Source organism: Diadema antillarum, unplaced genomic scaffold (genome assembly GCF_040938485.1).
Source record: "Diadema antillarum isolate AM-2024a unplaced genomic scaffold, OU_Dant_1.0 seq00001526_RagTag, whole genome shotgun sequence".
In the NCBI taxonomy this organism is placed as follows: Eukaryota; Metazoa; Echinodermata; class Echinoidea; order Diadematoida; family Diadematidae; genus Diadema; species Diadema antillarum.
Window position 1 is genome coordinate 359,520 of NW_027272258.1, and position 14,349 is coordinate 373,868.

The window sequence follows — 14,349 nt, forward strand, 5'->3', positions numbered from 1 at the left end:
AAAACGTGAACAGTGTTAAACGACAGTGTCATAACATTTCCTGCACGTTCAGTGACCTTGGTGACCTGCCCTTTCCTTATACTCCCGAAAAGAGTCGGTTCATGTTGCTGAAGTCGGATGGCTCAAGTATACTCTATTATGGACCTTCGATATTAATCTTACACCTTATCCTCTTGCTCCTAAATGGGTTGTTTATTCACCTTTGAATCTGGTATACCTGCACTTATTTTGGAAGGTCTCTGGTTGGCAATAGCCGTATAGAGTAGCATATTTCTTATCGCTGTAGATAACCTCAAACTGTCTCAAATTTCAGATCAAGGTAACACTTAGAAATAGAAGCACACCCGGATCTTTCCGTGTAACCAAACCTTCAGAGTTCACTGAAACGAAATGTGATATAGACCGTACAGGTTTGACTATTGTGACACGCCGCTCACATAGACAGAATAGAATCTACAAACAAAATGACAGACATTGCATTAAAACTTGGATCAAGTTACTGTGCGAGGGATCGGAGCGCCTGAAAGGGGGAGGGTGTGGTATGAGGAATACATCCTCTCTAATAATTATCAAAGACGATTGACGAGTAAATAAGACTAATGATGAAGACAAAAATGTTGAAAAATTAAAAGGGACGCGCACTCCTTGCGTCCCTATACCCAGCACTCTATCTATAGGCGCTTTGAGGAGTAAGAGAGAGAAGAAAAGTAATAAAGACAACAGTCAAAAGCTTAAAGGTGAGGGGGCTGTCCCTTAACAGCCCCCCCCCCCCCCCCCCCTCCGACAAGATCCGCCACTCTGGTGCACACTTTTTGACAGAATATTTGTCAATATCAAAACATAAACGGTGTACTAAAGCCCTTTTTACACTTGTGTTTCTTAACCCCGGACTTTCTCTGACCCAGGACTATCGTTAGTCCCTTACCAATTTTTTCAGCTTTTTACACTGGCCAATGATTAGTCCCGTACTATCTCTTGTCCGGGGCTAAGGAGAAAACTGACCTTTTTACACTCGTATTTCTTAGCCCCGGACTTTCCAAACCACATGAATATTCATGATTACGCTGTGCACTGTAGAGATACGTACACGCACGCACCGGCTACACTTGATTACCTCGTTTCTGATTGGTCAGTGGGGGTCGGACTTCGTCTCCGTTGCTTAGCCCCGGATTATTTTTTCGTTCTGTTTACACTCACTTGCTTGGCACCGCAATTGCGGTGCTAACCCTGCTATTTTGCAGGGCCAGATAGTACCGGACTATCGGTGGGGCTAGCCCACTTTGGCAAAAAGGAGTGTAAACAGAAAGTGGGCTAAGGATAGTCCCGTACCAACGGTGGGGCTAAGGCACCCCTCCCTTAGCCCCACTGTTGGTACGGGACTAAGCAAAAATTTACAAGTGTAAAAAGCCCTTAAGTGTAGGGAAGGGGGCCTACAGCTGGGCGCGGGGGGGGGGGGGGGGGGGGGGGGGAGGTAGCCACCCCAAAGGTTTTCAAGGTGAAGAAAAAAAGAAAATAAAGCTCTCTGTATTCAAATGCAAAGCCCCCGACTCTCCCATTGCTCGCTCCCATCTATAGATTTATACACTCTGGAAATGACAATTTTTTTTCGAATATAACCTTGCATTCCACAAAAAAAGTGTGCATCAGATCGCTTTATTCAAATCTAAAAAAGCAAAAGCTCCGTCGTGTGTGAGAGGGTATCCTCCTCCCACACCCTCTCCTCCTCCCCCATAGACTTAGTATTCCCTGTGATGACACATACTCGGAATAAGAGCCGAGATTCCGCGATTTAGCCATTAACATTTCCCTGAGTAGGCTACTGTATTAATTTTCCTTATATACCTTTCGCTGGAAATTCTAGAATTTACACTTATGGAATAGTACAGACCATACCATTTTAAGAGGAATTCAAAGTTTATTTGATGAAAATTGGGTTTGGAATGACTGAAACATAAAAAACAAAGTAAAACAAAGCGATCGTAATAAAATGTGGGTCCCACACCTTATTGAATCGCTCTGTTTTGGATATCTCAGCCATTTCAAAATCAATTTTCATCAAATAAACGTTGAATTCCTCATGGAATTACATGCTCTTTCCTATGTCATAAGAGGTTTCTCATTATCTCACCAATAAATGTTAGAAACCTGAAATTGGGTCTCAACCAAAACTATACGATCCCTTTAAGATTATACTGAATTTCAGGTCTGAAAATAGGAACTCCCCCATCGTGTAGAAGCTTCGCTCCCTGGCAAATTATCTTCCAAGTTTTGCCCCCGCCTCCTCCCCCCCCCCCCCCATCATGAAAACGGAATCACGCCATGTTTGAGCCATTGGACGTGATATATATATCAATCATGTAGGCCCATATAGTCACAGCTCTCTGCCCCAGAAAGGAACATGCGCATAAAAGGTTGAAGGGTTATGTGGTCCGTCGGGTAATCGGGCGTGGGTCTGCCTGAACCCACAGAACTCTTGAGTTCTGTGCCTGAACCAATATGACATCTCCGTGGCAGAGCGGTTCACGGATTTGGCGTTCCATGCCAAAGACCTAGCTGTGCTCGATTCCTGGCGGAGACCAACTTTTCAGCTCTTGCACTTTTCCGAAAAGGAGAAATAGTGAAAGGAATAATGATGTCTAAGCTATACGCACGGTTTTCTCCTTATTTCTCACATATATGAATTTGATATAGCCTATTATATGTACACTCTTAAAACACCCGAGTCAGAACTGACTCGGAACTGGGTCCGTTGGGGTCACACACCGTTCCGGGTAAAAAATGACTTGGAATTTGGTCATGAAGTCGACCCCGAATGGGGTCACCCTGACCCAATTCATGACTCTGAATGGGTCATATCTGACCCCATTCCTTGTGATTTCTGACCCGGAAACGGTGTGTGACCCCAACGGACCCAATTCCAGGTCAGTTCTGACTCGGATGTTTTAAGAGTGTATAGTATATTCATAGGCCTATTGCAGTTTTTCAATTACAAAAATAAAGTACGCTGGAGGAATATCATGCGAGGACATAAATACGATACATTATCTCCTTGCATGAATCTTTTCCTTCCCTCTGTCTGTTAAACTAATCCTTCCTGCATTAAATTGGCTACAACAAACAAACAATCAAACAAACAAACAAATAAACAACAACTAAATTCTGCATGTCTATCCAGTATCATCGCAGAGTCACTTTAGATTCCTAGAACTTAAGTGTTTTACCCCTTTTTGCTCCCCCCCCCCCCCCGAAATAGAAAGGACAAAAGATCATGGAAGCGGTCATATTACTCATGTATACTTCGGGTGATATCTTAATCATTTCGGCTTCCGTTCTTACCCCCCCCCCCCCCCCCTCCCCTCATTACAAGAAATCGCCATCACTGGAAACTCGTGTTCATGATATTCACTGTAAGAGTACTATAAGAAATTCGTTTGAACGTATATATATATAGGCATATTGTTAAACTACATCGAAATAATGCTACCTTACTTCTCAGGGGGCTGTTTCAGGTTGATAAAGCATGCCAAAACATGCAGCAAACTGCACCATTAAAATGAAAAAAAAAGAAGAAAAATCTCACTGCTGTCGGAAAGGGGACACCCCAAACACCCCCTTCGCTCGCATACAAACTGCCCCAGATGAAATTCTGGCCATATGCCACTGCTAGCGGGAGGGTTGTTGAAGGAGGTATATCTCCTCCCATGCACTCGAGGCGAGAGAGATTATGCATTTTCAGAGTTGAAATTCAACGATCTGGTGCACTATGGTGAAATTTTTAGAAAGTTTTCTTAGAAAAAATAAATTCTCCGCATTTTGGGAATCATCAACGGAGTTAAAATGCTATGTTTGCCCTCCTCCCCCCCCCCCCAAAAAAAGAAAAAATCAGGAGGGCCGGGGGAGGGGGGCAACTGCCCCCTTGTCCTCCAAGATCGAATCGATCCTTCTATACGTGATGGGAGCATTTGCATTTTTAGAATTCAAATGAAAATGTCCCGGAAAAGCATTACCATGGAATTTGGGAAATTGTCCATCCCGAAAGTGTATACTGAATCTATAGGCCCTACGGAGAGGAACCAAGTGGGAAAGGGGTCAATTATTGAAAGGAGATCCCCTCCCACATGACGGAACTTTTACATTTTTCTTGGCATTGGTATGAAATGACATAATGATCTGGTGCACAATTTTTGATGAAATATTCGAATGTTTTTTTATCTCAAAAGTGTAGATTTAGTGCGCATATGGAAAGGGACCTACACAGAGGGAGAGGTTGTTGGAGGGGTCGGGTATCCATCTCTCTCCCAGAGAGATATTTTTCATTTTCAAAATTGAAATCAATCAATCTGGTGCACACTTTGGGTGAAATATTTGGACAAAAACGGTTGTTGATTTTTGAAAGCAAGAACAATTTTCACGTCTCAGGAATTATGTGCAGGGGCGGATCCAAAAAACTCCGTGAAGGGGAGGCGCCTTTGCGAAATAAAAGGACTATAAGGGGGGGGGGCGCACGCACCCCTCCCCCAATTTTTGTTTTCTTTTCTTTCGTTTTAACCAAAAATAAAGGGGAGGGGGCGCGTGCCCGTTGCGCCCCCTCTGGATCCTCCACTGATGTGTGTGTGTGTGTGTGGGGGGGGGGGGTGGGGTCAAAGTGATACTTTACGGACCATGGTCCTGATTATTATCATTTTTTTCCAGTATCTAGGCCTATACAGCTTCTATAAAACTTGGCGGGTATATACGACCTATAATAGCATTGTACTCTTATCCCATTGTTAAGATATCCAAAACAAAGCAAGCCCTTAAAAGATGGGAACCACCTTTAATTAGGATTGTTTTGATTACTATCTTGGTTTTTAGATATCTCAGCCATTCTAAAACTTATCTCCATCAAATAAACTTTCAATTCCTCTTAGAATTATAGACTTTTTAACATTTCATATAGTGGTTTCTGAATATCTCGCAAAAGAATCGCACATCAACCTGTTTCAAGAAAAAGTTTGCCTGTCATAGTTAGATAGCTGCTATCTATGCTGAGTGTATGTCTTCAATGATATTCTAACTTCCAAATAAAGATGAAATTTTTGAGACTTTTTCATGCAGACATGAATTAATGCACGAAATAAAATCAGGAGAAAAAAAAATCTGTAAATTTTTATTACAATTTGAAGTGGATTCTGAACAAAGGCGTACCGTGGGTCAAGACATTGGGGGCACCTCATGGCAGCAACATCAGAATTGCATAACTGTACAATTAAATGCGAGCGAGCGGAGCGAGCGAGCTTGAAAATTTTGACATTTTACAGTCCCCAAACTGCCGTTTGTAGCTATATAATAATATATGTATATATATATATATATGTATATACACATATATATATATATATATATATATATATATATATATATATATACATATGCTTTGGAAATTAAGGGGGTTGCACCGGGCGCCAACTGCTGGCAGTTGCTGGCAGTAACATCAGGAGAATGGCATAACGATTAAATGCGAGAGAGCGAAGCGAGCGAGCTTGAACATTTTGACATTTTACAGTCCAAAAACTGCCGTTTGTAGCCATATTTTTTCGCTTTGGAAATTAAGGGGAGGGGGCGCACCGGGCGCAACTGCTGGCAATTACTGGCAGCAACATCAGGAGAATTGCATAACGATTAACTGCGAGTGAGCGAAGCGAGCGAGCTTGAAAATTTTGACATTTTACAGTCCCAAAACTGCCGTTTGTAGCTATATTTTTTTCGCTTTGGAAATTGATTCGGGGGGGGGGGGGGGGGGGGCGCACCGGGCGCAACTGCTGGCAATTACTGGCAGTAACATCAGGAGAATGGCATATATAACGGTTAAATGCGACCGAGCGAAGCGAGCGAGCTTGAAAATTTTGACATTTTACCGTCCAAAAACTGTCGTTTGTAGCTACATGTATATATATTTTTTTTTTCGCTTCGGAGGGAGGGGCGCCCGGTGCGCCCCCTGGATCCGCCACTGGTAGTCAAGGGTTTACGTTCATGATTGGGGGAGGTATGACTAGCGAGGGGGCGTCGAAGTGACAAGCGGGAGAAGGATGTCCAAAATCTGCACTTTATATAGAGCATCCCTAATTTGTTTGTGTTTGTGTGTGTGTGTGTTTCATATAGATGGAAAAAATAGGAAATAGCCAAGGTCAAGTCTTATTATTGGCACTGCAAGGCATTTTGATATAGACTAGTATGTAAAGCAACACTGCAAAATCAATGATCAAGCTTTGATAGCAAATGTGTGAACCTATCACACTGCGCAACATTAATTGCAGCGACTCTTTTTGCCATTCCGATGTTCTGAGTACACTGCACACATCCTGCTTGTATTCAAAATGCCAACCAGGAATCACGCTGAATCACAATCTTTTGTCGTCTCCGGCTTTTTGAACAATGTTTCACTGTATATACCTCTTTAATATATCATATATGGTTAAAAGAAATCTTAGAAAAATATCTTTTTTCTTGATCATCCTTTCATGTCGATTTCAAAAGCAGTTTACTAACCCTTGAATTACCATTTTGGTAGGGTTTTTTTTTTTCTTCTTCTTTTTCTTTTTTTTTTTTAAACCAGCGGATGGGGGGGGGGGGGACGTGCCCCCCATGCCCCACCCCCCGCCCCGTAGTTACGCCACTGATTCTGAATGTAGGTAGGAAAACCAATGCATAATGTACCATACTAGTAATCATAATAATTAATATCTGATCTCATCTGGTTCATCTGTCCTGTCTGTGCGTCAATGTGCACACTTCGTGTACATCAGACATGGTTACGCACCGACAATGGAAGCGCCTAGAGCTAGGCCTCTTACTACCTACACACACACCGTACTGTGCGTGTGGTGTACCATGGCAATCCATAATCTCATTGTCAAAGCAAGGCCAAGCAACAGAGCAAAGAGTCATCTGTAATTTCTACTGCTGAGAGACCCACCTGATAGAAGTGAGTCTTCAATTATGATGACAGCGCATCATAATCTCATATCAGGTGAGGTGTGTTTTGTTTACCCAATTGGTACACGATATGCTGTCAGATATACCATGAATACAGACAGATGATTGACTAGACCTACTCTTCTACAGTAAATTTACTAACATTATTTTAGGTATGTGGGTCTACAGTAGACAGATCATTGGGTCTTTTGTAATTGTCTCCTCTTGTTTGTACTGCACCAACCGCCGCTGCTGGGCTATTGACCTGCAGTCCCGTATGCGTACAGTTGCAGGACTATAAAATCTCATTTTAGACAAATAAGATTTAAAAGTATTGATGTGTAATGGTCATTATTTCTGCTGGACGCTGGATGGCAGTGACCAGTGTTTCCAGATTAGGATTGTCCTTTTGGGTATTAAAGGACAAGTTCACCGTCATGTACATGTGGATTGAGTGAATGCAACAATATTAGTAGAACACATCAGTGAAAGTTTGAGGAAAATCCGACAATCCGTTCAAAAGTTATGAATTTTTTCAAGTATCTGTGCAATTACTGCTGGATGAGAAGACTACTACAGTGTGTGATGTCACATGCGTACAACGACATAATGAAAATAAACAGAGAATTTCACAAAATTTTACTTTTTGAATGAAGTGCACATTTCTTGGACTTGTTACTGATGTATGTTAAGGATAATATTATTCCCCTTGCCTTCTGAAAGAGAGAAGTCGAGTGTTCTTTTGTTATGCGAGAAAAGTGAAAATAAGGTGAATTTTCTTTGTACTTTCTTTATACCGTTGTACTCATGTGACATCACAAGCTACAGTAGTCTTCGCATCCAGCCATGACTGAGCAGAAACTTTAAAATTCATAACTTTTGAACGGATTGTCGGATTTTCCTCAAACTCTCACTGATGTGTTCTACTAATATTGCTGCATTCACTCAACCCACATGTCTATGAAGGTGAACTTGTCCTTTAAAGACAAAGTGGGTGATGATAACAATCTTTGTTGTCTGAATAATGTTTTAATTCATCATTCATGCCCTCAAGGGTTGGTTTGATCTGGTTGGTGGTCCAATTCTGGCATTAATTCCTTTTTAGGTGATCTATATTTGACAGGATTGAACAATTACAGAAGATAAGTTTCTTTATGAATTAGCTGTAACGTTAGGTAAAAGTACAACTGCGACCAGCCCGAATACGTAAATTACAGTATACTTGTGCACAAGGAGCCCCCCGGGTTAGTGTAAGCCTGGCAATAGTGTGGCGTCTTTGAAGAGAATTCCACTTTTCAATCTTTATGGAGCATGTCTGTGACACTGATTGATGGTTTTCCTGTAATAGTTGGTGACAAACCTAGCAGATATTCTTTGAACTTTCTCCAGGTTGGTGATGTGGGTGACTTGAAGAGGATCCCAAATGGCACAACAATACGCGAGCTTTGGACATACGAGGTGAGGGTTTTATAGGCAATTTCTTTTGTAAATTTGGAACAGCTCCAGAGTTTATGGTGCAAAAGACCTAAGATCTTGTTTGCACTTGAGATTGTCTGATTGATGTGTCTTGACCAGATGAGGTTCTATCTGTGTGTCAGCTGTATGCCTACATTGTAGGTAAGGATGATGTTTCTCTTCCTGTAGGGCAAAGCCACTCGTGACGTACTTGTGCCTAATTTATGTGTGGTGATGAGGGCTCCTCTTGTGGGTTATTCTCATATTCATATGACACATGAGCTTTTAGACTTAATCTGCCATTGTGACTGCCAATTGCACAGTGCTATGATATCTTGTTGGAAAATATCACAGTCCTTTGGAGAGATCATATGTGACCCTGCACCTCAAAACAAACAAAAAGTCGCCAGACATGAATTTTTAGTTAAGACCATATTCTGAAAGAGCAGACTTTAAGCTTTAAAATGATGTATAACTCAAATCAAATGGACTCTCCTAACCTATCTAAATATTGGAAAGAAAGCACAAACTCAGGAAAAGTGTGAACTGAGAAAAGAGGCTCTGAAGTACAATGTCTATTCAAGCGCTAATCTTTATCAAACCGTGCTGGCTGTGCGATGAATGGGACAAAAAACAGGAAGTAAACCACCAGAGTAACAACAATGAAGGGATTATCAATTAAACTAAATTAAGCATGCCTCATTAACACATTCTGTCCATAATTAATGCCAACTTTCAAAGCAGTAGCACAATCCTTTCAAAAGTTATTAGAGTTGAAAGTGAAGAGTGTGGACAAGGTTTTTCAAAAATGAAAAAGGAATTCTAAAGACACACCTAATCACACTATTCTCAGAGACTCCAACTCTCCCGTTTTCGACGGGAGATCTCCCGCCGAAAACCCATTTTTGCAAAATCTCCCGTTCTCCCGTTTGAGATTTAATTTCTCCCGCCCTGGCTCTTTGTCTCCCGTTGGAAAGGATTTCTTACATATTTCTATCGTATGTTGAAAAAATAAGCCTTAGATAGCACCAGAGAGCATCTAGAACCCTGGGAATTTCGCGCTTCGCACACATCAACTTTGAGTCTCCCGTTTGCTAGGGGTTTCAGGCGAGAGAATCTCAGATCAGAAGGTACTTTGGGTTGGAGTCTCTGTATTCTATCAAAAATGTTCGAGATAAACTGCTAAAAAACACACTTTCCTGCCCGTTTTATGATCCCAAATTTTAGCATAATGTAAAAGAAGACCCACTCTTTTAGAAAATATGAAAAAGTCAAGTTCGGCTAGGTTGACCCATTTCACTTATTTTCAGTCCTCACGCAAAATCATTGTGTGCGACTTTACGTTCGTTTTGAGGTGCACTGTCACATATGTCTATAAAGAACCAGGTCGTCCACAAACAGTCTGACTTTAAATGAGATGCAAGATGGGATATCACAAGTACGTTAAAAACAGCAGTGGACCCAAGACTGTCCCTTGCAGCACTCCTGAAATCACTGGTTGGCTGGACGAACATTGACCTTCGACTAGTACCCTCTGGGAACGTTTTGTTAAGAAGTTTTGGATCCAGTCTTTTTTGCTCCTCGAATACCAAGGTGGTCAAGCTTGGCCAACAAGCGATGATGAGGTGCAGAATCAAATGCTTTATTGAAATCTAGTATGCAGAGATCAGCTTGACCCTTCGCGTCAAGAATTTGGGCCAGGTCGTCAGTTAATCGTACTAGTTGAGTTTCGCAGGACCTCCCTTTTCTAAACCCATGTTGGCTGTTACAAAGAAGGGAATATTTATATCCAGGTGTCCCATGATGTTGCTATCTTGCTGTCATTTAACATGGAATAATACCGAGGTACACTTATATTTACAATTAGTATTGGTTTCAATTTTAAAGAACCAAACAAAAATGTGGCCATATAGAATGGAATACGCTAACCCTGGGGCTTCATGTTCGCGTGAGTCACAGTAAGGGATACTGTGTGGATGAATTACGGATATATGTGTACATGAAAGGCATTATTTGCTGTGCTCCACAGGATACATCCAAGGCATATATTATGATCTAGCTCAGCTCTTGGATCTGGTACAGGCAAATCTAGTTGAAGTGCTTTAGGCTACAGCTCATTTCTGTATAATCCTGTTCCATTGATGGGCAACTGCCACTGCAAGTGAGCTACCTGTAAACACAACTATGCATGGTGTACATGATCATCATGCAGGGTTGCATTGTAACCTGTGCCTACTCCATCTCCTGCAAACATTGGAGTGATGTACAATACTACACTGTATGTAATTGTGCCATTTTGTGGATCTCTACACTGATACACACTTGATGCTTGTCATAATCTTTTATGAAAATGAGCTGTGTGTGAATCGTGAATTAGTGCTTGTCACCTCTTAGGTCTGTACCCGAATGAATAACCATGGATTTGGTCTGACTGCACCAGACCAGTTGTAAACCTTTCCGCATTTCATCGTGCACTGAACTGATTTGAGAGGTAGAGGACCATAATTACATGCTACATTCATGAGCTGGTACACATTGTACATTGTATTTTGTTATCACAAGTGAACCGTACATCAAGTGAGTAGAATAAGCAGGAATTTTAAAATCAGCTTACTACTACAACAGCACAAGGGGTTGATTCCCCATCCCTATTTAATGAATGTGAACATGAATTGCAAGTATACACTTTAAGGACATATTCTTTACATCACAATATCGTGTATTCATTCATTTCATTTCATTTTATATCATCTATCTGTCTATCAGCACAATACATATACTTGTATAATCAAATTGTCTTTATAATTTTCTTGTTATTTCAGCAACTTTGCAACATTTGGAGCTTCAGCATGCATGATTCAGAGTTCATTCAGAGGGCGGAGTTTGAATAAAACACCATAGACTGAGACCTGGCTCTTTGACAGAAGCTATTACAAGGGCAGCAGTTACCTTCCATAGCAGCATTACAAATGTGTAGAAAAGCCCGGGCAGCTGTGGCCAGTACAGAAGGACTGTATGGAGACTTTAAACAGAACTTAGGAGCATGATAAATTAGAAAGTTGTTGAAAAACAAAGACAGCCTCCCCAGTAGTGTGCATTGTTTTGAGGATTAGACCTATTCTAATGAATCTATGCACTTTGTCAAGAAACAGAGTGAGGAATTGAAGTTTCTGTGTGAAACAATCTTCTGTAGTTTTTAGCTTAGTTCCTTGTATTGAGCTGCCCAGATATCAAAATAGAAAGCTAAATTTGATTTGTGTGTACTGATTTAGAAAGTACAAGTATTGCATTTCAGCCCAATAATTGCCAGGCATAATACCTCATTTGCAAAACACTATGTGATACATCAGAGCAGTTGAGATTTGCACCATCAGTACTACAAGTATTATCAACCAAATAGTGCAATCAAAACAGCATTGGACATAAAAATTGTGAGATTTCTTTAGTAAATTGGTTATTTCTTTGTTCAGGACCGTACTGCTGATGTTGTATCAATGCAATTGCAGTACAAGGTGAAGTATGTGTACTGTGTTCACCCTCTTCTTGTAATGTGGTAATTGTTTTATAGGTAATTGACTCTCTTCAAGCAGACTTGTGAGCTAGAAATAAAGTGCATCATCTTACAATGCATACAAGAAGTAAGAGTAAGTTAAAAACATCATGTTATTGTGGATCTCTAAATTCTTCCACATAAAAAGAAAGTCTTTCATATGGAGCTGCTAAGGAATTTAGTTTGCCAGAAACTCATGGATGAATATGTCTGTGCATGATGATAATAATAAAATGTTGATAGTGAACTCATATGAAGTACTCATTCTACCCAGTAAGGATACTTGTGCTGTGGAAAACAGAAAATAAACAGAATATAATACATTTCAACGTGGTATCATAAAACATATAATGAACATACAGAAAACATAGTTAATATAAAATTAATGTAGATATTATTATAAATCAATGATAAAACAGGCATGGTAATATCATGATTCAAGGCCAAAAATGATACACCACATAACGCTTCAAAATAATCCTTGGGATACAGTGTCATTTTGACACTCACATTGATCGGAATTCACTACAGGTAATCTAATTCTCGTCGGTGGATTTTGCAAATTCTGACTGCATAAATGCATGTGACACATTGCATAATGTACACCAAAATAAACCAATAACAAAAGCACGCTGATAAAACCATATTTGCAAGTTATCTCTATTTCACGCTACCCTTAGCTTCAGACTATTAAACCTTAAACCATGGGTTAGCGGAAAGTTCTAACTACCTTTGTAAATTTAGACTAATCAGTCTGTGAGGCTACCACAGTCCAACAAACACACTTGATAGCATCCATATTGCATTGACAAAAGAGAAATAGAAACAGTTGCCTACATATGGAGCTAGATATATATGGGATTATAGCATTTCTGAAACAATGTTTATGAAAATCAATAGTATTGTTGTACAGAGTTGACTGTGTACTCAGTACTTGGTAGTTTCTCCCTCTGAAATACTTTTTCCAGCATGGATGGATCTGCAAGAAGGGCATTTGTGAATGTTTCGATTGATATTTTTTGTACTGTGGAAGGCAAGAGTACATTCTATTCAACAGTTGAATGGTTGAAAAATGAAGTTCCTTCTAATCTTTTGTAACATGACTGTCATAGGTGTAGCCTAGATGTCTGTATATTTCAGTCGCATGTTTAGATTAAGACTTCATGAAATGAGTTTATTGAGTGATGAGCATAGTAGCTGAGTTGATAATTGATTTCTATATCATTTCAGGTGATTCAGCGAGCTCCAGTAGTCGGTCTTCATCCACCACACGAGTGTCCCCTCGCCTCTCCCCATCGCCTTCCCACCGGGTGCCCCAGCTGCCTAGCACCCACTCATCCTCACCAACTCACAACTTGAACAGTGAGCTTTGTTTATCTGCTTTCCATTTCTTACATGATCTTAACCCGTTGAAGACTAGTCTTGAATAATATATAGGCAAGTGTCTATGGGGAATGCGTGGTATAGTAAATTAGCTCGCCTTCAATTGGTTATAATGTAGTGAGGCAATAAAAGCTGCAAACTGCACCAAACTTTGTATCTAAATCAGAAGCAATTGGAGAATGCAAACCTCTACCAAGGCCACAGTTCCTCCAGTGCCATAGATCTGGGCACACATTGTTCTAGATTCAATTCTAGATATCGATCGTGATCCAGAACAGTACCAAAAACCAATCACTATGACAATGCAGTACAAACATGTATCTTATTTTATTCTCTTTCCAGCTTCTGCACTTTGTGATCAAACATATTTGCCATTAGACTAATGACTTGCTGTTCCACACTGTTGGATACTGTAAAAGTGGATATTTTCGTGCGACTAATTTTTCGCACTTGGCTGGGTAAGAAGAGTTTTGCATGTTTTTAATTCTGCGGTATCAAGATATTTACTACAGAAACATATGACAAGCAAAAATATTTGCGTGCTTTTATTTTCGTGCTAGTTTCTAATCGCGTGAAATGCGTGAAAATTTCAACACCGCAAAAATTTCCACTTTTACAGTATGCTACCTTATTGTTAACCAGTTGAAGACTAGTCGTGAGTATACTTGGGCAGGTGTCTATAGGATGTGCGTTCTAACAAAATACGCCCACCCTCAACAAGTTAAAGACAAATATCTTATGTAGGCCCAAATTGTAGGTACATTGCAAGTGAAATTCTGAATACATGTTGTTTAGTAACTGCGCCAATGGCGCAAATGGTAAATTGATCGTATGAAATAGAAATGGTCTTGATGTCTGATATTTGTAGAAAGTCGTTTTGGTACTTCATGATCAATTACTCTCTGTCATTATTTTCTCTTGCTGATTTCATTCTTTTTTATATCATTTTTGTTTGGTTACATTTAGCAGAATTTAGTGTGTGATTTGAAAGATTCAATACCACGTTC

The 14,349-nt window shown here is 40.3% G+C and overlaps 1 long non-coding RNA gene across 1 annotated transcript; it reads left to right on the forward strand.

Moving 5' to 3' along the window:
* Positions 1-6,885: 6,885 nt before the first annotated feature.
* Positions 6,886-11,346, forward strand: LOC139710377 (uncharacterized). The gene is made up of 3 exons (XR_011709453.1): positions 6,886-7,009; positions 8,344-8,412; positions 11,232-11,346. It is a non-coding gene; the product is annotated as an uncharacterized lncRNA (long non-coding RNA).
* The last annotated feature ends 3,003 nt before the right edge of the window (positions 11,347-14,349 follow it).